We start from the raw sequence: 21,908 nt of genomic DNA, 5'->3' as shown, positions 1-21,908 counted from the left end.
AGGCCTCACAAAGCCAGAGTGCTGCCATGTATCCGAGACCCTCAAAGTCATACACAACCTCTCCCAAGCTGCCAACTCGACTCCATGCACAATAGCATGGCTGCCTCCAATCCTGTCAGAAGGGTCCTCCAACATGTTGAAGTCCCCTCCTATACACCAATGGTCGGCCTGCGGCAAAGACTCAACAATCTGTGACCAAAACTTTGCACGAGCACTCGCCACATTGGGCGCATAGATGTTCAGGAAGCCCACAAGGCCACCCTGAACGTGCATATTAATCCACTGAGCCCTGCCTGACACAATAATCCCTCTGCCCACAATGGCCTGCTGCAATGAATCCGCAAGTCATATATACCCCACCCTGGATGCCTCCAGGTCCAAAAGCAGCTGACCAAAAGGTATCATATCGTCCACGCAAAATCTGACCACATCGCCGAATGCGGCTCTCACACAGATGGTGCTCCTGAAGCATAAGGAGATCAATCTCTCCTCCCACAAGGCAACCCTGAAGCTCCTCACGCAGTCGGCCCCGTTGTCGCTGAAACTGGGGCCCACCTAGTCCGTGCACGTTCCATGAGACGATCCTCATGGGGAGCGAGAGAGAACAGATGCTGCCGCAGCAGCAAGACGGGCTATCTTCGAGGCTGGCTTGGATGGGGAGTAATCCGCATCCGAGCGTCCTCTAGATAGGCGTGACTGTAGTGAGTGCCTAGCCCAAGCCCAAGCTGAGCAAGCCGTGCGTAAAGCAACCTCCTCTGTCCAGGAGTCCTCATGATTGTATACATAGCAAGGCAAACACTGCGTATCAGCAAAGAAGTACACCACAATGTTCCTACATCTTGCTGAGTCTGGGCGTGTCACAATAAACTTTGTCAATGGCCACAAAGTCTGCAGCAAATTTGTACTCCAAGTTCTCCCATGTGATGAGAGAACTCGAGGACCTGTGTATGCAACCATCCCAACACTGAGTCGAGGGACCGCTCTGTCTCGGCCCTACCACAGAGGGGGAAGGAGAAACCAACTGCCGAGTCCAAGGTCTCTGTCCCCCTAGCGGCGAGGAACAAAGCATGGACCCTGAAGCAGGCTGCCTCGTGGTCTGCTGCGGAATCGCCGAGAAAGCGAGTGAACCCGTAGTCGAAGAAGTCCCAGCGGCGTCGGAGGTCAATGCTCGTCAGACCACGAGGGATAGCTGCAAGGAAAGATGTCTGAATCTGCAGAGGGGGCCGTAAGAAGGGCTGACCCTCTCTCGCTAGGCGACTCGTGGCAAAGGCGCTTAAGAGATCTCCTAGCCGTCGGAGAGGGACCACTCTCCTGAGTCGACTGTGGAACTGGAGCAGGAGGGGGGGGGGGAGAAGGAGTTGGGGGGAGCGGAGGAGAAGAGGGGCGGGATGGGGCGACAGAGGTAGAGGGGTGAGGCGGAGAGGCGACGGGAGCAGAAGGTGGGGGGGGGGGGAGGATGAGGAGGAGGAGGGGAACTCTGAAGGGGGAGCGGCTGTCGAGGGTGAAGCGGAGGTGGAGGCTGGCATAGGGGACTCCTCCTGCTCAAGAGGACCAAAGAGGTTCCCCGTGGGAACCCACTGCTGCTGAGTAGGCACCTGAGGGCCACTCTGAGTGCCAGGCTGTCGCTGTAGCCGCTGGCGTTGACGGCCACGGGCCTGCTGCCACCCCTCCTCCGCTGGAGCCCCAGGCTCGGAGGGTGGCTCTGAATCTGTGCGCTGTGCAGCTGACTGTGGCTGCGGCCCAGCCCTGGCAGGCTGGGGCTGAGGCTGTGGTGCAGGTCGCGGCCTCCTCCATGGACAGGCCTTTGCTAGGTGGCCCATCTGTCGGCAAATGAAGCACTGGTTCGAGAGGCCCGAGTACTCCACATGTTTAAACCAACCCCCACTCACCTGAGGCAGAAGGATGACCTTCGGGAGCGTGTGGGTATCTCTGACCAAAACTCGAACTGAGGGGATGCCAGTCGCCTTGGCAGCTACTGATGCTGCCGTACGAGGTGTCTCCAGGACAGTCCCGATGGCGGAGCTGATCTTGGAAAGAAGTGGTAGGTACTCCCTCCGTAAACCCGGAAAGCAGACTGAGATGGGGATGTCTGCCTCCTCTACTAGAACATCCGAAGCCGGGTCAAAACCATGTGGCCACTGTCGAAAGTGGGCGCGTGATGCTCGGATGGCCAGTGGACTCATAGCTATGACCTTGGACGCCATCTCGGAGGTCTCAAACTCGATCTGATAGTACCCCCGTCCGAGAATCTGGACATCCAAGATCTTGCCCACCTCTGCGAGAAGGCGGGCTTGGAGAAGGTCTCGCAGCTGTCCTCTGCTAGGTCGGTTGTTGAGAATCTTGCAGATGACCGAAGTCGCCTGCAATCGCTCTACCTTTGCGGCAAGGCTCGCTTGCTCTGTCGGCGAGAGAGCAAGTCGAATGGTGGGCTCAGCGGGGTCGGGCGAGGGGGCTTCTGGCGAGTCCCTCTTTGGCGAAGCTGGAGCCTCCATCTGTGTCTACTGTTGTGTCGTAAGAAGAGGTCTACGGGTGGACGTTGCAATCAGGTGCAGGAAACACTACCCCAAAAATTGAAGCAATGCTGAAGGCCGAATTGCAGGGGTTGACGGGGAGAAACCGAGGCGGGCGGGAAGACGGGCTGGGGGGGGAGGGGGGGGGGGGGGCAGCGGGCTGGGGAAGGTGGAAGCACTGGCGGCAGCAGGAGGAGGGGGTGACGGGGGCGGCAGTGGGTAAAAGGCAGCACGGGGCAGGCAGCGAGGCATAAGGGCAGGGGGGGGGAGGCAGCGGGCTGAGGTGGGGGGGGGGGGGGGGAGCGATGGCGTGCGAAGGTGAAGCAGTAGCAGCGAGCCCGTCAAGTCATCCTAACTATGGTTTCCTGAAATCTTTCTTAGGTTTGATCACTCTAGAAGCTTTATGCAAATGTAATGACGATGTAAGGTCTACCAAATTCAAAAAAGCTTAGGGCACGAATCTTGAATCAGAATTTTCTTTGGGTGTAGGGTTAAGTATTGAAAAAGAATGATTACTCTGACTAGAATGGAAAGACATCTCCATTTCCACTCTTAACTTATTATGGTAAAGCAAAAGATTTCCACTAAACCTAGGTTTTTTTGGGCACTGGGGCTACTTTAAACCATAGATCTTTCTATCAAGGCAATGTCTTTTTTCGTTATTGGAAGAAGTCAAATTTGTTTATATCGTTTAACTATTTTCTATGCAGCTTTTTGCAAGTATCTGAAAGAGAAGCGGACGAGGTTATTTGTAGCAAGGTGCGTAATTATGCTCTTGGTTTGATTGCTGGTCACATGTTTTGGGAAATCGGGGTGTGGTCAACGTTTCGAATTTGTTGTGCGTGCATGAAACTCATATGCCAACTGTCTAATAATGTGAAGTGAAGTTAATGGAGTTTATGCTTGTAATGTGTGGCAGTGTATGGGATTGAAATATATTAACCAATGTTTTGGGCTAGTATGTGTCATAACGCCTATTGGGTTTGGTTGAGAGAGATTTCTTGCTTCATGGAAGTACGATGTAGGCTTTGGCAATTTGTTGTGTTTCCTTTTAGGAGAGAGTGTTTGCTCTGGTCGACTTGGGGAAAATTGGGGATCTGGGGTGAAAAGGCAGTCTTCTGGTGCATGGTTAACTGGAAGAGCGGTTGGTTATGATATTTGTTTGGTTTGTAAGTGAGATTGGAGTATGAATTCTATGCATGTATGTGTAATGAGCCTTTGATAGTGTTTTACGCTTGCCATCACAAGGCTATTTTTCTTTGTGACTAAGAAAGTGCGTAAAATACTATCAAAAGTTTTATTGGAATGAAGAATTGAAAGCTGGCTGCAAAAATGCAGGTTTGATATGCAAAATGTAACATATTTATCATGTAAACCAGGGCTAAAAACGTGGCTTTCAACGAGGCCGATGATAGAAATCAACGGGAGCACTTAATGATGGTGAAAGAATGGCCGTGTAGAGGCTCGATGGGCTGCCGAAGTACTGAATCACAAAAAAGAGGCTAGTCAGGCTAGATCCAAGGCAATCCAGCGAGGGAAGAGCTAAAAGTCGGAAATGCTAGGGGTGATTTACAGTGATGCACAGTGGTAGGATTGACCTGATGATGCAGGGTAAAAGCGCTAGGGTTGAATGCTGCTGTTGAAAACGCTAGGTTGATTTGAGTAAAAAAACACTAGGGCTACTCCAAAAAACGCTAGCTAATCCACAGGAAAACACTAGGGCTGATCTGCTTCTCCACCTGGCGCTGCGAATCTTACTAAGATCGACGAATGCTTGGGCCGCCTTTATAAAAACGTTGGAGCATGGGCATTATCTGTAAACTTGTGGAGTAGCTAGGCCGGGGTCTCCCTTTACATGCAAGTTTTCGAGTTACAAACCCTTCAAGGCTTAGGTAGGTACAAAACTAGCTATGTCTTGAGCCGCATTTGGGCGTCGTACATAACCATAAAATGGTTGCAAAATTTGTAAAATTTCAGCAATGAAAAACTGAAAATATCATACACCAAACGCATGCAAAACCTCCTCAAATGTCCTACTACCACTGATGTACATGGGTATGCATCGAAGTGTCAATCCGAACGTGCATATAGACCACTTCCACATGCAAAACACGGTTATAAATTCCCTCAATTCTCAGCTATATAGAGCTGAAAATAACCTGGAAAGAACACTTGTATATGGCTTGCAACAAGCCTCCCACTTGTGTGTATCGACTAGTAGTCGGGCTGCCCACACATGCATATATGCACCTGTCTATGGCTGAATATTCAGCACTCAAAGTTGTCCAAAACCCTGAAGTATGTTGATGCAAAAAAAATGATGCTGGAGAAAATCTTCCTGAAGAGTATGATGCCGAAGAGAACGATGACGAAAAAGTTGAAATCGGAGAGCTCGACGTCGAAAACCGAAGCCGATGTCGAGACGGAGAGAAAACCCGATGCCGAGAATATTGAAGTCAAGGACGATGACGGGTGTGCACACACAGAGTTGCTCATGAGGCTTTAAAACTAAGCATCCAGGTCATGAGGCTCAAACTTAAATTCGGGCCCAAGAGCACAGTGTCACTAACTGGTGACGTGTCAAAACACTAAAGAATGGAGCCAACTTGCAGATGCTGGCCGAGGGACTTAAACCCTAAGACAACAAGTAACAGAAAAAGAAGTCCTACCAACTTATGGGGACCCCGTCCGATGGGGCCCCAAGTGACAAAAAGGATTAAAATAAAGCAGCATCCGCGCACACGCAAAAAATGATGACGTGGCAGTTTTTCGAAAATTGCGTTGGCATACTGATGTGGCAGGTTGTATGGATTTTTGCGTTTTGCGCTGGTTGATGACGTGGCATGCTGTATGGATTTTCGTAAACTACGCTGGCAGCTTTTGGCATTGCTTTTTGGACCAGAAGCTTTTGAGTTTTAAAGACTTTTTACTGTAATTGCTTTTCAGGCCAAGGGCCTTTAAATATGAGGTTAGGGCTCATTCTTTGGCATGCTTCCTGGAGAAGGTGCACAGTCTGGAATACCGGCTTGTACCATGTTGATGCAATATAAAGAAATACCGAAAGGGGCGCCAAGGTTTGGGGCCAATACTCTCTGGGGTGGAATTCCGCCACTTCGTGTCGCGTGTCGTCTCTCTCTATTTCAGTTCAGTTGTTATTGAAGTGCTAAAAGTCTGTTCAGTCTGTTCTTTTCTATTGGCACGTGGTGCCCGTCTTGTGACAATGGTATCAGAGCATCAGTCGTGTGCTTTTCTGAAAGCATACCGGTCCTACAAAAGAATAGACAGAGCTATTGGAATTTTATTCAAGGTATCTTCGCCCTCCAACCCGGACTTATTAGCCACTCCCACCCTTACTTCATCGCGCATCGCGCGCTCTCGTCTTCATCGCTGTGTCTTACAAGGCATAAGCCATAAAGAACCCCAGACTTGGAATTCATGGATTCAGCAGAATATGTGCAGTTTCTGCTCAATGCGCTTCACGACATTCTTTCGCGGCATCCTCAGCAAAATCTTCCGATGCTGCAAAGTTTTCAACAAATTTTGAGCTACATGTTACCCCCTCTAATGCCCTAGGTGGTACCTCCTCCTCCGGCACCAGGAAGTACGAGAGCTTCCAACCGACAACCTTCTCAGCCATCTGTTCCGATCGGGGGAGTCTTCAGGAATATGATGCAGCCATCTGAACCTGATCCAGTGCAACCGCCTTTGCCACCGCCATTGCCCCCGTCTCCACCACCACCTCCACCAGGCTACAATGTTTGGAGCCCATATGGATACCCTTATTATCCATACTCGGGACATGCACCTAACCAACCCAAAGATTTCAAAGATGGTGGCGCGACAGTTAAAATTTTCACTTCTTCCGGGGTGAAAGATCGCAAGAAAGCATTGCAGTTCCTACAGCAATTCGACAACATCTATGCTTTGGGGAACTATACAGAAGAATCCAAGATTTCTCGAGCAGCGGGATTTCTTAAAGATAATGCTATGCAATGGTGGAGTTCAATCACGACACAACCACATGCTCCAACGACCTGGCAAGCTTTCAAGACAGTTTTTGCACATAGTTACATGACTTCGATGTTTGAAGTCCAGATTTTGGCAGAGTGGGGTAACTTAAAAATGCTTGCCATCGAAACCATGAACGACTATAACCAAAGGTTTCTCGACGTGTACCTTCCGGTGTCCTTTAAGTTCATTCCCTTGGAGGACCAATGCGAGCGCTACACCATTGGACTACCATCACCATTGCAAGAATATTGTCTCTCCAAGCAAGTCTCTACCATGCAAGAGCTTATGTTCCGTGCCGCGGTCGGCTACAAGCTCATGAAAGGAAAGTTGGAGTTTACCACAGAAGAACCTCTGGCTACTGACCAGAACTCCTGGCAACAACAAACAATTCTCCAAAATCCCGTGAAAACCAACCTCAACGGCCTCGTCTGACACAACGTCAACGGGACGCCTTGTTACAAGAAGGCCGATGCTTTGAATGTTTCCAAACAGGGCATACGTTCAATACATGTCCTGACCAAGCCTCGACGTCCTCAGTGCAACCTTCTGCTCCCACGACAGACAGATCCCTGCGGCCACCTCCGGCCAAGAAGGCTAGACCTGCTATTGGACTAGTACCCGATATTTATGTTATACACCTCGAGAGTTTTAATGAATTATGCAGAGCTTATGGAAAAGTCAACGGCCTGAAAGCCCTTATTTTCTTTGACCCGGAGCTATGGAGAACTTCATCCATCCAGAATTCTTGAAGCAAATGCACTTTGATTATGATGCAGAGGGTAGAAAAATTGAAGCTGAGCTAGCCACGGGGCAAACTTAGAAAGTGGTACCGCTCATTGGTGCACTTCCAATGAATATACAAGATTATAATGGAAAAGCCGATTTCCACTGCCCTGGCACGACAAGAATGATGCAACTCTCCAGGTCAGGAACTGAACCATCACCGTGATGCAGAAGGGCAAGCCCATTGTCCGAACAAAACCCTGAATGACCTCTCTAGTTGTTTTCTAGTTAGATATTTTTGAACATTGTTTGAGAAAGGATTGTTTGAACTTTGTTTGTAATGGATGCTATCTGTTTTAAACCTGTCTTGGTGCCGATTTGAAATGTACTCTGGTTTTAATACTGGTTTCATTGATTGGTGATTTTTACTCCCGGGTGGAGAAGTGAGAAATATTGTTTTGGTATTGTTTGAACCTCGGAACGACGCAAGCCGATGCCTAGGGAGTTGTATGCTAGAAAACCTCCGAACGACACAGGCTGATGCCTGGGGAGCGTTTGGTTGTATGCTTGAACCTCCGAGCGACGCAGACTGCGGTCTGGGGAATGTTTGGTTGTACAGTCCTCTGAGCTCATGGCCCGGACCTTTTTAGGTTATTTGTGGGGGGAGTGACGGGGTAGTCGTTGAGTAGCTTCATACCGCAGACCATTTGTCTCGGGGGAGTGCTCAACGGTGTTGTTTGTTGTGTCTTGTAACATGCATATGTGAGCATTTGTGTTGCATTGTGATGTGTCAATTAGTGAATATTCCTAATTGGATGAGATTGCCTGGGTATGTAATTTTAGTGCATCAAGACACCCGTGGAAGATCAATACGGTATGGGTGTGATGGCTAATTTTACTACGCCGGAATATCAAGAGTTCCGATCTGGACGAAAGGAGAAGCTAACTCCTTGATCAAAAGAGCAGAAAGGAGAAGCTAACTCCTTGATCAAAACAGCCGAAAGGAGAAGCTAACACCTTGATCAAAAGTGTAGAAAGGAGAAGCTAACTCCTTAATAAAAAGAGCACACTGATTGTCCCTCGGAAATTTTTTAGCTAACTTGAGTTGTTTTGCAGATTGCTGTAATCGCGGACGATTACTCTTTCTTAAGAAGGGGAGATATTACAAATTGCTGACGTGTCAAAACCCTAAAGAATGGAGCCAACTTGTAGATGCTGGCCGAGGGGCCTAAACCCTAAGAGAACAAGTAATAGAAGAAGAAGTCCTACCAACTTATGGGGACCCCGTCCGATGGGGCCCCAGGTGACATAAAGGATTAAAATAAAGCAGGATCCGCACACACGCAAAAACTGATGACGTGGTAGATTTCCAAAAATTGTGTTGGCAATATGACGTGGCAAGCTGTACGGATTTCCGCATTTTGCATTGACTGATGACGTGGCATGCTGTACGGGTTTTCGTAAATTACGCTGACAGCTTTTGGCACTGCTTTTTGGACCATAAGCTTTTGAGTTTTAAAGACTTTCTTACTGTAACTGCTTTTCAGGCCAAGGGCCTTTAAATATGAGGTTAGGGCTCATTCTCTGGCATGCTTCTTGGAGAAGGTGCAGAGTCTGGAGTACCGGCTTGTACTGTGTTGATGCAATATAAAGAAATACCGAAAGGGGCGCCAAGGTTTGGGGCCAATACTCTCTGGGGTGGAATTTCGCCACTCCGTGTCGCATGTCGTCTCTCTCTATTTCAGTTCAGTTGTTATTGAAGTGCTAAAAGTCTGTTCAGTTTGTTCTTTTCTATTGGCACGTGGTGCCCGTCTTGTGACAACAGACCAAAAGCTCAACTAGAAATTTGCTCTAGAAGTCGATGAAGCATGTCCATGTGGCATATAGGGTCAAGTGTACATGACATTCCCTCCTATTTAAAGTGAGGTACTAGTACCAGACTCCATGCACTCTATAAGATGGTCTCGGATGAAGTCCCGGCTAGATGATGTCCTCCATAGTGATTTTTGAGAGAAAGGCTCCCCTGGGTGATGTAGAAATGTCCAAAACACAAGGATAATAATGATGCATCTACTCATAAACAATGGACTACTTGCTGGATCAACGATGCTATTGTTGGTTATCGGCAAATGGTAACCTTTGCTGTCTCAACTCAAGCGGTATAAACAGTTGAGAGCGGTATAAACCAAACTGAAAACTAGATGGATGCATGTAGAGCGCATGACTGGGTATGCAAACACCGATGTTCACGAAGGTTACCCACCAGCCTGTGCTGCTTCTACAGGGGAAGATTGGCAAGAGCAACGCCAAATCGGAAATGAAGATGGATACGTTTTGTGGAATGTCCATGAACCATGGCAAGTCAAATGGATGATGTCTCATCAAACAACCAAGTAACTCTCCACAGATAGAGGCTCATCTTGGGGCTTTGACTAGATTTCTAAAAGATAGAAGCTCTAGATAAATCCTTGTCCCTATAAAAGATGTGATTCCAAATGTAGGCTCATGATGTCTGCGAGCGCCCGTGGTGGTTGTCTTAGATTGGAACACTTTGATTCCGGATTAATAGCTACTGATTGATAAGAAGATGTAGATTGCGATGTGTTGCCAAAGATGTGTATAAATCAATGCTGATGCAATGCCTCTTTTGGAATGATAGAGTTCTCCAAGCAGTTAAACGTGGCTAGATTGATCAATGATTCATCACTAGTAGATAAAGAAATTGCAAGCAATAGCGATGAATAATGAGTGAGTTGAGAGCCAGGTGTTGGGATGTCTCCACAATTTACAACCATCTCAAAGGTTGAATTGCTTTAGCCCTCTAAAAGATTGACAACCTTCAGCTGACCAGTCCTCAGAATGTCTTTCTTGTTTGGCGTCATGATTCCTTTTGGATCTAATTGGATGAAGTATCTTCTCTAGTTTTGGTGATTTATGAATGCTACAGACTTAATTTTATTGGAATGAAGAGCTGAAAGCTAGCTACAAAAAACACAGATGCGGCACACAAAACGCAATAGATTTATCATGTAAATCAGGGCTGAAAATGCAGCTCTCAATGAGACCGATGATAGAAATTGATGGGAGTACTTAATGATGGCGAGGGAATGGCCGAGGAGAGGCTCGATGGGTTGTCGAAGTACTGAACCACAATGAAGAGGCTAGCGAGATTAGGTCCAAGTCAAACCGACGGAGGAAGGGTTGAAAACTGAAAAGGCTAGGGGTGATTGTCACAAAGTGATGACGTGGCTCCCCAAGAGCAGAAATCCTAACTGGTGCTGAAAACCCTAATTTTGGAATCCCCAATCCTAAAATCTGCCAAAAGCCCTAAAACAGTAGAAACCCTAACCCTAACCCTAGGGCAGCAGGGCAGGTCCCGGAAAAAGCGTAGAATGATGACATGGCACCGTACGGCAGCTTTTTGGAAATTACGGAGGCAGCTTTTAGCGGCGGCAGATTTGCTTTTTGCTTGACGCAATCATCAGAGAGAGAGAAAGAGAAAGGAACTTTGCTTTATTTTCTGAAGCTCAGAGAGCTTGTGAGAGAAAGAGCCTTTGCTTTTATTTTTAGGCTTTTGGCAACCTTGTAAACAATAAATATGTGGATTGGGCTCCCACTCTGCAGAGCATCTGGACGCAGAGTCTGAGAGTGAGACCCAACTTTGTACTTTGAACTAATTAATACAAAAAGAAATACCGAAAGGGGCGCCAGTCTTAGGGGCCAATATCTCTAGGCACGGAACTCCGCCGGGCCAGTGTAAATCTATTGTGAGCTGTGAACTGTTTTGAAGTGGTTATTTAGTGCTGTCGTGGTTGATTCTTGACTTGGAGTGTCCAAGTCTGTTACACTGGTATCATAACACGGCCGATTTCTCTTCTACGGGAAATTCGATCCCAATTTTTTTTTCCGCGCCACCTATGGCTTCACGCAGGGATCAGTTGACTCCCTCTGCATCCGGAGATGCGGACAGGGATCACAACGAAGATTCTAGTTACAGAGTATGGCCTGCCTCGGCCTACTCAGGCGGAGCAACGAGAGATGAAGCATCGTCAATTGATTGGCGATGCAACAAAGATGATGCTCAGTTTTGCGAAGGACCCAAAATTGGAAAAATATATGAGCGAGACTTCTTTTCAGGAAGTGCACGAGTAGTGGCAGAAAACCACAACACCATCCCCGAAACCCGCTCTCAAGAAACCTTCTGCTCACAAGACATATTCAGAGAAGGAATTAGAAGAGGTGGTTGATGCACGGATTGCTCAGCTTTTTGACGCGCAAAACAAAGCTAAAAAGCACGGCAAAAAGCAGAAGAAAGACACTGACTTCCCGGGTTATTTGGGTCGTCAGTCGATATTTGATAAGGCAAAGAAACAGAAGAAGCGTGTTCGATTTGAAGGAGTACCCAGTTCTTCTTCTTCTTCTTCTTCTGACAGTTCTTCTAGCTCTTCATATTCGAGCGAAAAAGAAAGAAAAGGCAAAAAGCGAAGCAAGAAACAGCGCTTTGGAAAGGGCAAGAAAAAGGCAAAGAAGTCTTAATCTCCCCAGTGAGTGACAGTTCTACAAAGGACTCGTCTACAGACAGTTCAGATTCTGATGACGGCAACTTTTATGCGAACAAGAAGAATTTTTATAAAGCCAACCAGTATCACTTTCTGGAAGATAAAAGCAAAAAAGTTCGAGAGTTTAAGGAAGGTGGACAGTCGATCAAATCTGACACTTTTACAGGATATAAAGATGCTTCGAAGGCTTTGTTTTTTACACAGCAGTTTGACATCGCCGGTTAAATGGCTGAAATTAAGAAGCTTTTTAATTCTTCTTGGTTGACTCAAGAGTATGAACGCGATATACGAGCTGCTTGGAACCATCTTCGGATGACCAAGAGAGATACAGTGGATGCTTATTGCGAGAGATTCTGGAGCTCTTTTCTACCCGCCTCTTCAATCAAGAGGATCTCATTCAAAGAACAGATTGAGCGGTTTACCTTGGGTCTACCTACAGAGATCCGAGATCACTGCTTGGAACAGAAGTCAACTTCTATTCAGGAGTTAATGAGTCGTGCGAAACGGGGCTTTGCCATTCACTCTGGCAGTCTCACCTACCCCACCGATGAGGTCATGACACAACGAGCCGAACAGACTTCAGCGAATGAAAGTAGAAAGAGAAAGCGTAACCCAGAAAAGAAGGATGCACGACCAAGCTTACTCCTCAGAGAGAGCTTGCTTTATCAGGGAGGGGAAGTGCTTTGGATGCGGGGAACATGGACATATCTCCGCGAAGTGCCCTAAAAAGGCACAGAAAGAACAGAATGACAAGGACGACAAAAGGCATGAGAGTTCGAGAGCAGCTGAGGAACGTGGAAGAAAAGGCAAGATGAAAACAGGACTGGTTCCAGATTGTGTGGATACCTATCCCAATACCATGGACGAGAGTACATAACTTTGTCGAGCTTGGGGCAAAGTGAAAGACCAAGAGGCCCTGATCTTCTTTGATGGAGGAGCCAAGGCCAACTTCATTTCACCGGAATTGGCGGCGTGGCTCAAGATCACTCCCGATCGGATGGGACCACTTGCGGAGGCTGTTTTAGCGGCACCCGACAGGGACGTAGCCATTACACCTGTCATTGGCAAACTTCGGTTGCCTTGTCAGGGATATTTGGGGCATGATGACTTCTTCATAATGCCTTTGGAAGGTTGTGATGTTCTCGTAGGGATTCCCTGGTACCACAAGAACAACCCCGTGGTCGATTATTGGGCAAGGAAAGCGACATTGACTACAAAGAAGGGCAAAACCAATGTACTTGACATAAAACTGAAGGCAAGTCTATCCCTATTGTATCGGCTTCGGTCATTTCTAAATTAATGAAATCCAGTCTTTTTGTTTACTCGATCTTTATGAAAGAATTAAGCAATAAGGATAGGACAAATATGTCTAAACTTGATAAAGAACGCCAAGATTTTCTCCACTCTCACGCCGATTGCTCCTCAGAGGGCCTACTAGGCGAGTTACCACCTGCTCGTCGTGAAGATCATACCATTGATCTGATGCCTGGAAGCACACCACCGAACCGGCCACCTTACCGTGTGAGCCGAGCACAGAATGAAGAGATTATGAACCAAGTGAAAGACCTCTTGGAAAAGGGTCTTGTCCAGCCTAGTACTTCACCGTATTCCTCTCTAGTGTTGTTGGTTTTGAAGAAAGACGGATCTTGGAGAATGTGCATCGATTATAGAGCTCTCAACAAAATCACCATCAAGAACAAATTTTCGATTCCTAGGATTGATGATATACTCGACAGATTACTGGGATCCCCGTGCTTTAGCAGGATTGATTTGAAGAGTGGATATCATCAGATCAGAATCGCGTCGGGAGATGTCTACAAGATAGCTTTTCGGACGACTTTTGGGTCATTTGAGTTCTTGGTGATGCGTTTTGGCTTAATCAATGCTCCTGTGACATTTAACCGTATGATAGACAGGATTTTTCGAGAGTACAGGCTATTTGTTGGCACTTTCTTTGACGATATCATTATTTTCTCCAAGAATGAGGCAGAACATAGAGATCATCTGCTTCAGGTCTTTCAGGCATTACGATGTGAGCGGGATGAAAACACACACAGCGCCTCTATAACGACCGGACACACACTCTTGGGAAGATACACACACACACACTATGGGGCACCACTCGGCTTACACAACACACCTTGCCGAGACAGGGAACACAGCTCTGGAGTGAGAGGAGAGAAACTATCCACTTGCCCACTCCACACACACACACACACACACACACACACCCCCCCCCCCCCCAAAAACTCAGCTCAAAAGAGGAGAATTTTTGATGTTTAGATACAATTGAGCTCGGGCCAACACCAATGGGGCAAATAGCTCACACAATATGGGTAAAAGATACCGGATACAATCACAAATTGGAGCAGAAGCTTCGCTCATAGGAGAAACTTACACAGTAAAAACAGCACAAAAAGAGTGAGGAATTTGGCAAAATGGACAGCGCCATCGCGTCCGGAACGGCCCAAAACCCCAGTCTACAATGTGAAAGTGCTCAAATCCGACCTCGGATGAGCAGTTTACGGCCAAAACAGGCTCCAAAAACCCTAAAAACACACCTGCGGCTGTTCCTCCTCTCTTCTCCACGTTTTTTCTGGTCTTCTCTCTGTTTTTTCAGTTCCCACACTTAGCTTTATTAGTTGGGCACCCTTGGTCTTTTAGATGACCTCAAACGGACTCCGAACAGGCCAAAAACTGACCTCGCAGTGCATAGTTGTCACCTTTTTGCATCATCCGCACACCTGGCACTCAGCTTTTTTCAATAATGCATCCCGCCACCACGTGAAGTGGCCCCAAAGTATGGTCCTCATGATGACCTTTCTGCATAATTATCACAAGGAAACACCCACGCTGTGTCCGTACTTCTCCGCGTGCAAGTATTGACCCCATGTCGTCAGCCCGCGGATAGCTTCCTCGAGAAGTTTTACGCGCTACTAACTCCTCCTTATTGTAGAAAAAACACAGTGGTACTGGTAATAGTGAAAATCGATGCACTATGTACACCCTGTCCTACCTGTACACATGTGGGCCCCACGTAACCACCTGGCTCTGAAAAATGGGCAATTCTTTATTTGATGCACCATGCATGTATATGTACATATGCACAATCCCTTGCTCCAAAAAACTCCTGACATAATTTGCCCATCCCCTAGCCTGCTAGATCATTCATGATCAGCAGCAGCAAAGAGAGATATGAGACTCGCCGCATCACAGGTCTCCTCATCCCTCACCAACACTGCTTGATCCACAGAAAGCTCATCGTGCTCCACCATCATCAATCTAGCATGATACAATTTAAGACGCAATCCATTTACCCTTGACTTATGTAGAACACCATCCAGGTTAGCCAGCTGATACCACTACCTTGAAAGGGCCTTCCCACTTAATTTGAAACTTCTTTTGGAAGGTGTTGTTCAGCTTACTGTTGTAGCGCAAAACCAAGTCATGTTTCTTGATACCCTTACTTTTGACCTTTTCATTTATCTTTGCCAAAGCCTTATCCTGCATCTGCCCATAATGCTCCAATGCGCTCATCCTATCCAACTGGACCTCTTGTAACTGCAAGAGCCTCTCTTTGAATGCATCACTAGGCGGCCCAAGCAACTTCTCTAACATCTTGACCGCAGGCAACTCTACCTCCACAGGCAATAGTGCTTCCTTTCCATACACCAAATGAAATGGAGTAAACCCTGTACCTGTCTTCACCGAAGTACGGTAAGCCCATAATGCACTAGGCAATTCCAAATCCCAATTCTTTCCTTGGTGCTCTGTCACTTTAGAAAGAATTTGTACCAACTCACCATTGAATCTTTCATTTAAGCCATTACACTGCGGGTAATAAGGAGTGGTATGCTGGTGCCTAATCTTCATCTTTGTGCATAAGAAGTCTAGCATTTTAGCTCTAAATCCTGGCCCCTTATCTGAAAGTAGCTCTAATGGCACCCCAAACTTGCAACATATTTCATCATACACAAATTTTGCCACATCCTTTGCAGTGATCTGTTTTACTGCTATAGCCTCTGCCCATCTAGAGAGATAGTCCACTGCCGTCAAGATATAGCTTTTGCCCCTGCTTGTGATAGGTAACGGGCCTATTGCATCAATCCCCCACTTTTCAAACACATCAAACGCCATAATGGTTTTTCGTAGCTCTGGCTTCAACACTCTCTTCCCAAATGCTTGACACCTATTGCAAGACCTACACCAATGGTGAACATCCTTGTGCAAACTAGGCCATACATACCCCTCTTGCAAAATCTTATGCAAGGTGATCTTTAGAGCAAAATGTCCACCACATGCGCCTTCATGATTCTCTTCCAACACTTTGTAAAGCTCCTCCCGCCAAGGTACACGTCTCAACACGAGATCAGCCCCTTTTATGTATAAGACATCACCAATCAATTTGTACCTGTATGCTCTACGCACAAATCCATACTTCTTAGACTTCTGAATCTCCTTTGGAATGATTCCTGTTAGCAAAAACTCCTCTTCTTGAGCCAAACTTTCCCGGCCATGATAAAGAGGTAAAGTGGTCCTCAACACAAATAGCTCTCCAATCATGCCTTGAGCTGCTTCATGTGCCTCTCCATTTAGAGCACGTTCAATGTGTCTGATGATCCATGCTTCGAACTTTTTTAACAGGCCTTTAATTCTGAAGCACATTTCCTTCAATGAGGTGTTCTTGCTCTTCCACACACCCAACACTTGCTTCACCACTAACAAGGCATCACCTTTTATGCTCAACCTTCGAACCCCATGCTTCAAACAAATGTGTAATCCGGCTTCCAGAGTAGCATATTCAGCCTCATTGTTACTATGAGCATCCAATTTGAACCCTCTCTTGCATACTAGCTTCCCCTCTGGATCATAAAGTGCTATACCCCCTGAAGCTGCATCATGGCTCTTTCTGTATGAACCATCAAAGAACAACACATGTGCATTGCTGATCTGTGGCACTTCTTCAACTACCTTTCTCACCACCTCTTCCTTAACAATAAGGGGATTCTCCTTGTAGGTCAACAAATCAGCTAGGATAGCCCTTGTACTATCTTCCACTAGAAAAGAGAACTCAAATTCTTGCAGCTCAATTACCCATTTCTTGAACACATTTGACATGTTAGTGCCATTAATTAACTGTGGCAAAAAGGCATAACTCGTCAAGAAAACAAAAGGTCATGGTAGCAAGTAATGACGAAATCATCGACAAGCAAATATTACACTGGCCATCACTAGCTCTACTTCCGAGAACTTTCTCTCCGCTACCAACTTCACTCGGCTTGCACAATACACTGGCCTCATATAATGGCTGCCCTTCCCCTTTTGCAATAGCATGGCTCCAATGGCATCATCCCCTACTGATGGATTTACATACAACACTTTCTCCCAATCAAGAGCCTGCATGGCTGACAACCCCCCTAACACCTCTTTCACCTCTTGAAACACTTCTTCACACTTGTCATCCCATTGCAATGGATCATGCTTTGCCACTTGCTGTAATGGATAAAGAAGCTGCGAAGACAATGGAATAAACCATGCCATGTACTTCACTTTGTGTATAAAAGTTGCCAATTGCTTCGTACTCGTAGGTGATGGAAGAAGAATAATAGACTTAACCTTTTCTGGATCAGCCTCAATGCCATTTTCTGACACCATATGGCCCAATAACTTCACCCTTGGCCGTGCTAGATGACATTTCTTTGGATTTAGTTGTCCTCCACATTCATCATATCGAGCCAATACCATCTGCAGCTTCTCATGTTGTTCAGCCCTACTGCTATAAACACAAAAGTCATCCATAAAAGCTTTAACACAACTACCAATGAATGGTTCCAACACCCAATTTGCTCTCTCTTGATAGAAGGAAGGTCCATTTGACAACCCAAATGGCAATACTGTGTAGCAATAGCAGCCCCATGGCGTAATAAAAGTGGTCTTTAAGAGCAATCTTCAATTGAAAATAGCCTGAAAAACCATCACACACACTGTATCTCTCATAACCTGCCATTGAATCCAAGATCTGATCGATGAATGGAAGAGGATATGGGTTCTTCTTAGTGGCTGCGTTTAAGGGTTTAAAATCTACACAAATTCTCCACTTCCTATCCTTCTTTGGACTGACTACAACCGGACTCAACCTTACTGTGGTCTCCACAGGGACTATGAACCCTGCCTTCAACAACTTGTCCACCTCTTCTCGCAAGGCTTCCATTTGCTCTTGACCCATCCTTCTTAGCCTTTGCCGCACTGGCTTAGCACCTTCTTTCAGCTCTATATGTATCTCTTCGCCCTTGAACCCTCTGATCTCTTCATATGAAGTAATGAACAAATCAGGAAAACTAGCTAGCATGTGCAAATATATATCCTTCTCCATAGCTGAGAGGTCTTCACTGATCATTTGTGTCATCAATTCTTGCTTCTTTGACAACTCAACCTTGGTTTGCATCAGCCCTTCAATCACTTCATAAGGCCCTTCACTTTCATCTTCAACCTCATTCGCAAATGCAACTAAACCAAACTCCTGGATTTCTTTGTCCATCAAAAGAAATGCAACATTAGCATCCTCATCACTGCTGGTAGTGCTATCACTGTCCTCATCTGTCACCGTGGAAGAGTCTTCATCACTAGACTCATCCTCATCTTCATAAAGCTCCTCTAATCGTTTCCTTGTGTCCATATTATAAAGCTTCTTGGTACCTGTCTTTCCATAGAGGCTAATCGTACCATGTCGCCAATCTTGAACAGCTCCCACTGCACGTAACCATGGTCTGCCCAGTATAATAGGATATGCTCCCAACCCTGCTGGCATCACATGAAAATCAACCACTGCCTTTGCATCATATGCCTCCACTTCTAAGCTCTTTACAACACCCAAGCATTTTACTTTTTGATGGTTTGCCAATCTGATCCAAAAACCTGACACCCCAGTCACTGTGAGACCCATCTTGTCAACGCATGAGTGTGTTATGACACATATTTGGGCTTCGCCATCCACATAACCTTGTCCCAAATTTTTCCTTTTATGCCACACATCTACTATTGGACAAATGTCTGGTAGCTCATCCATTGCCAACACCTTTACTGAACCTCTCTCTGGCTCTTTCTCCATTGGGTTAACCATCCTCTTCCACTGTCGCTTTAGCTTAGGCACCATCCTATAAGCTGCCCAAAAGTAACATCTGCCTTCCTGCTCGTCAGATCCTCCTTCAAGTCATAGCTTAATTGCCTATCCCCTAGTGGAAAATCTGAAACATGAAACTTTCGACGAGCTCTCCTTTTCCTCTTGGCCTTGACATCCTCGCCTTCATGGCTCTTTCCTTTCTTCTTACTAGAACCTGGGGCACTTCTTCCTTCCTTATCCTCTGTGGTCCTCTTCCCAATAAGCATCACTAATGTATCCTCTAGCTTTGATGCCTTCTCCAAGGTGACTACACTTAACACTTTTGTCTTTCCCTTTTCCTCTTGGGTTAATCCACTGGTTCCTTCATCTCCCTTAATTTCGATGCCATAATCATTTGACTTGGTTAACACCTGTCTTGGCAATGGATACATGTCTCCCCCCATTCTTAGTGGCTTATCACATTGCGGGCTGATGTGACCCAACTCTCCACAATTGTAACATGTGGGCGTCTGCCTCCAAAACCTACCATTGCTTTGTCCAACACCATTCCTAGGCCTTTCTTCACCTCCTAGCTGATTTGCAAACCTCCCTCGACCTCGATTATTTGCCACTTGACCTAGCATGTTTAGGCTGAGATTCTTCATCAAATCTACCACTTGCCTCATGTCTTGCCTTAGCCCATCATCTTGCACCGATGTAGTGACCACTGCTGGCATAACCTGAGTAGTAACAGGAACCACTGGTTCATGATGAACCCCTGACATGCGACCTTGTAAAGACTCTATAGGTTGAAATTCAGACCTCATGGGCAAAGACTCCACCCCTAACTGGCTCATTTTCCTCAACTTCCACTCTTTGTTCCTTGCTACCTCTAGTGCATCTTCATATGTCCTAGGCTTCTTTAGCTCCACTCTCCAACGTATATTCTCCTAAAGACCAGCCAAGAACCTGTCCTTCTTCATCATGTCAGACGGGGGTACCTGTGGTGCAAAGGCCTTGCACATGCGCTCCCATGCCAATGAGAACTTACGTATGTACGCATCTACTGGCTCACCTTCCTTTTGCACCAAACCTTGTACTTCTTGCCACACTTTGTCAGGATCTTCTATCTTCACAAACTCCACTTCCAACCCATGCCTTAGATTGTCCCAACTCAATCTTACAGGTGGATCCGCTACACTCAACTCCTCTTCAAATGCTTTGGACCAAACTCGTGCATCACTCTTCAAACAAATTTGGAGAACACGTAACATCTGCGCAGGGTCATGAATCTGGTTGCTAATGCAGGCAACCTCCATCTTTTCCAGAAAGTCTTCCACATCTTCGTCACTTCTTTCATGAAACTCCGGATAAGAGAAAGCCATGGCTACCCAAGTTTCAATGCTTTGAGAACCCCTTTGAACACACGTGCAAGAACCCAAAACTTTTACTGACTCAATTCCCAGAAAATTCAATGGAGCTCAACTTTAGATAAGGACAAACACATGCATATCAAATGAGTTTTCATAGTTGATCATCGGAATTACAACAGGCAAAGGACATTCCAGGATCTCTCTTAATCTTCTTGGCCCGAACATAAAGACTATGCGCTGTTGGAAAAAAATCTTCGTGGACACATGAACATTTATCTGGATTCTTTGAGTTAAATGAAATGGAGTGAATTGAGGGCCATTTTGATCATCCATTAAAGCCAACCATGAAGCTCCCAAGAAGGCACACCTGACTTAACCTCTGATTTTGCCAAAATTTCAACAGCATAACAGCATAAATGGCCCAAAAGACCAAAAAACCAGCCATCATAACTTGGAAAAATTTTGGCAGAGTTTCCCCAGAAATAGAGCAGTAGGAACCCAAAATATAGACTGTATATATGTATGCATAAACTGTCAACAATAGAACCCGAGCATCAAGTAGGACTCACTAGTACATAGCTTATGGCGAGGTCACAAAAAGGGTGCTCCATCTACCTGTATCACCGAAAGGATCTCTACATTTGAGAATCCCCCAGCTCAATAAAAACCTCACACTATCGACCCTCACACGAAGGCTAATGCAAATCGCGTATAGTCAAGTCTCAGAAATGACTATCTTCCAGACCAAGTCTCAGAAATGGCTGGGACTGCCAAATACAACCAAGTATGGCTCCATAAATGCGTACAATGGCAGTTTCCACAAGTAACGTACAATCCAGCAGACAATGCTCTCAAATAGGCGCCAAGTGATGCATTCCCACAACAACTGCAAGTGACATCACTGCTAGTATATCACTGTACTCCAGCTACCTGTACTTGTGTGAATCACCTGTACCTGTACCTGTCCCTGTAACCTGTAAGCTGTAGCCCTGAATCTCGAAGCTTGAAGCTCGAAGTAGAAGGTATTCGAAGAAGATCCTCCGTGGGGGCACCAAAAGAATGTGAGCGGGATGAAAACACACACAACGCCTCTATAACGACCCGACACACACTCTTGGGAAGATACACACACACACTATGGGGCACCACTCGGCTTACACAACACACCTGGCCGAGACAGGGAACACACCTCTGGAGTGAGAGAAGAGAGACTATCCACTTGTCCACTCCACACAGACACACACACACACACACACACACACCCCTCAAAAACTCAGCTCAAAAGAGGAGAATTTCTGATGTTTAGATACAATTGAGCTCGGGCCAACACCAATGGGACAAATAGCTCACACAATATGGGTAAAGATACCAGATACAATCACAAATTGGAGCAGAAGCTTCGCTCATATGAGAAACTTACACAGCAAAAACAACACAAAAAGAGTGAGGAATTTGGCAAAATGGACAGCGCCATCGCGTCCGGAACGGCCCAAAACCCTAGTCTACAATGTCAAAGTGCTCAAATCCGACCTCGGATGAGCAGTTTACGGCCAAAACAGGCTCCAAAGAACCCAAAAACACACCTGCGGCTGTTCCTCCTCTCTTCTCCACGTTTTTTTTGGTCTTCTCTCTG

The 21,908-nt window shown here is 46.2% G+C and overlaps 1 long non-coding RNA gene across 1 annotated transcript in view; it reads left to right on the top strand.

The window, feature by feature from the left end:
- LOC147448637 (uncharacterized) overlaps positions 1 to 21,908 on the top strand; it is an 82,084-nt gene that overhangs the window by 32,110 nt on the left and 28,066 nt on the right. Inside the window, exon 2 of the long non-coding RNA XR_015189514.1 lies at positions 3,221 to 3,269. This is a non-coding gene — a long non-coding RNA (uncharacterized LOC147448637). The remainder of the gene's footprint in view (positions 1 to 3,220; positions 3,270 to 21,908) is intronic.

The sequence above is a fragment of the Adiantum capillus-veneris genome, chromosome 10 (assembly GCF_014529385.1).
Source record: "Adiantum capillus-veneris isolate H3 chromosome 10, ASM1452938v2, whole genome shotgun sequence".
NCBI lineage: Eukaryota > Viridiplantae > Streptophyta > Polypodiopsida > Polypodiales > Pteridaceae > Adiantum > Adiantum capillus-veneris.
This window is presented reverse-complemented; position numbering and strand designations above follow the sequence as displayed.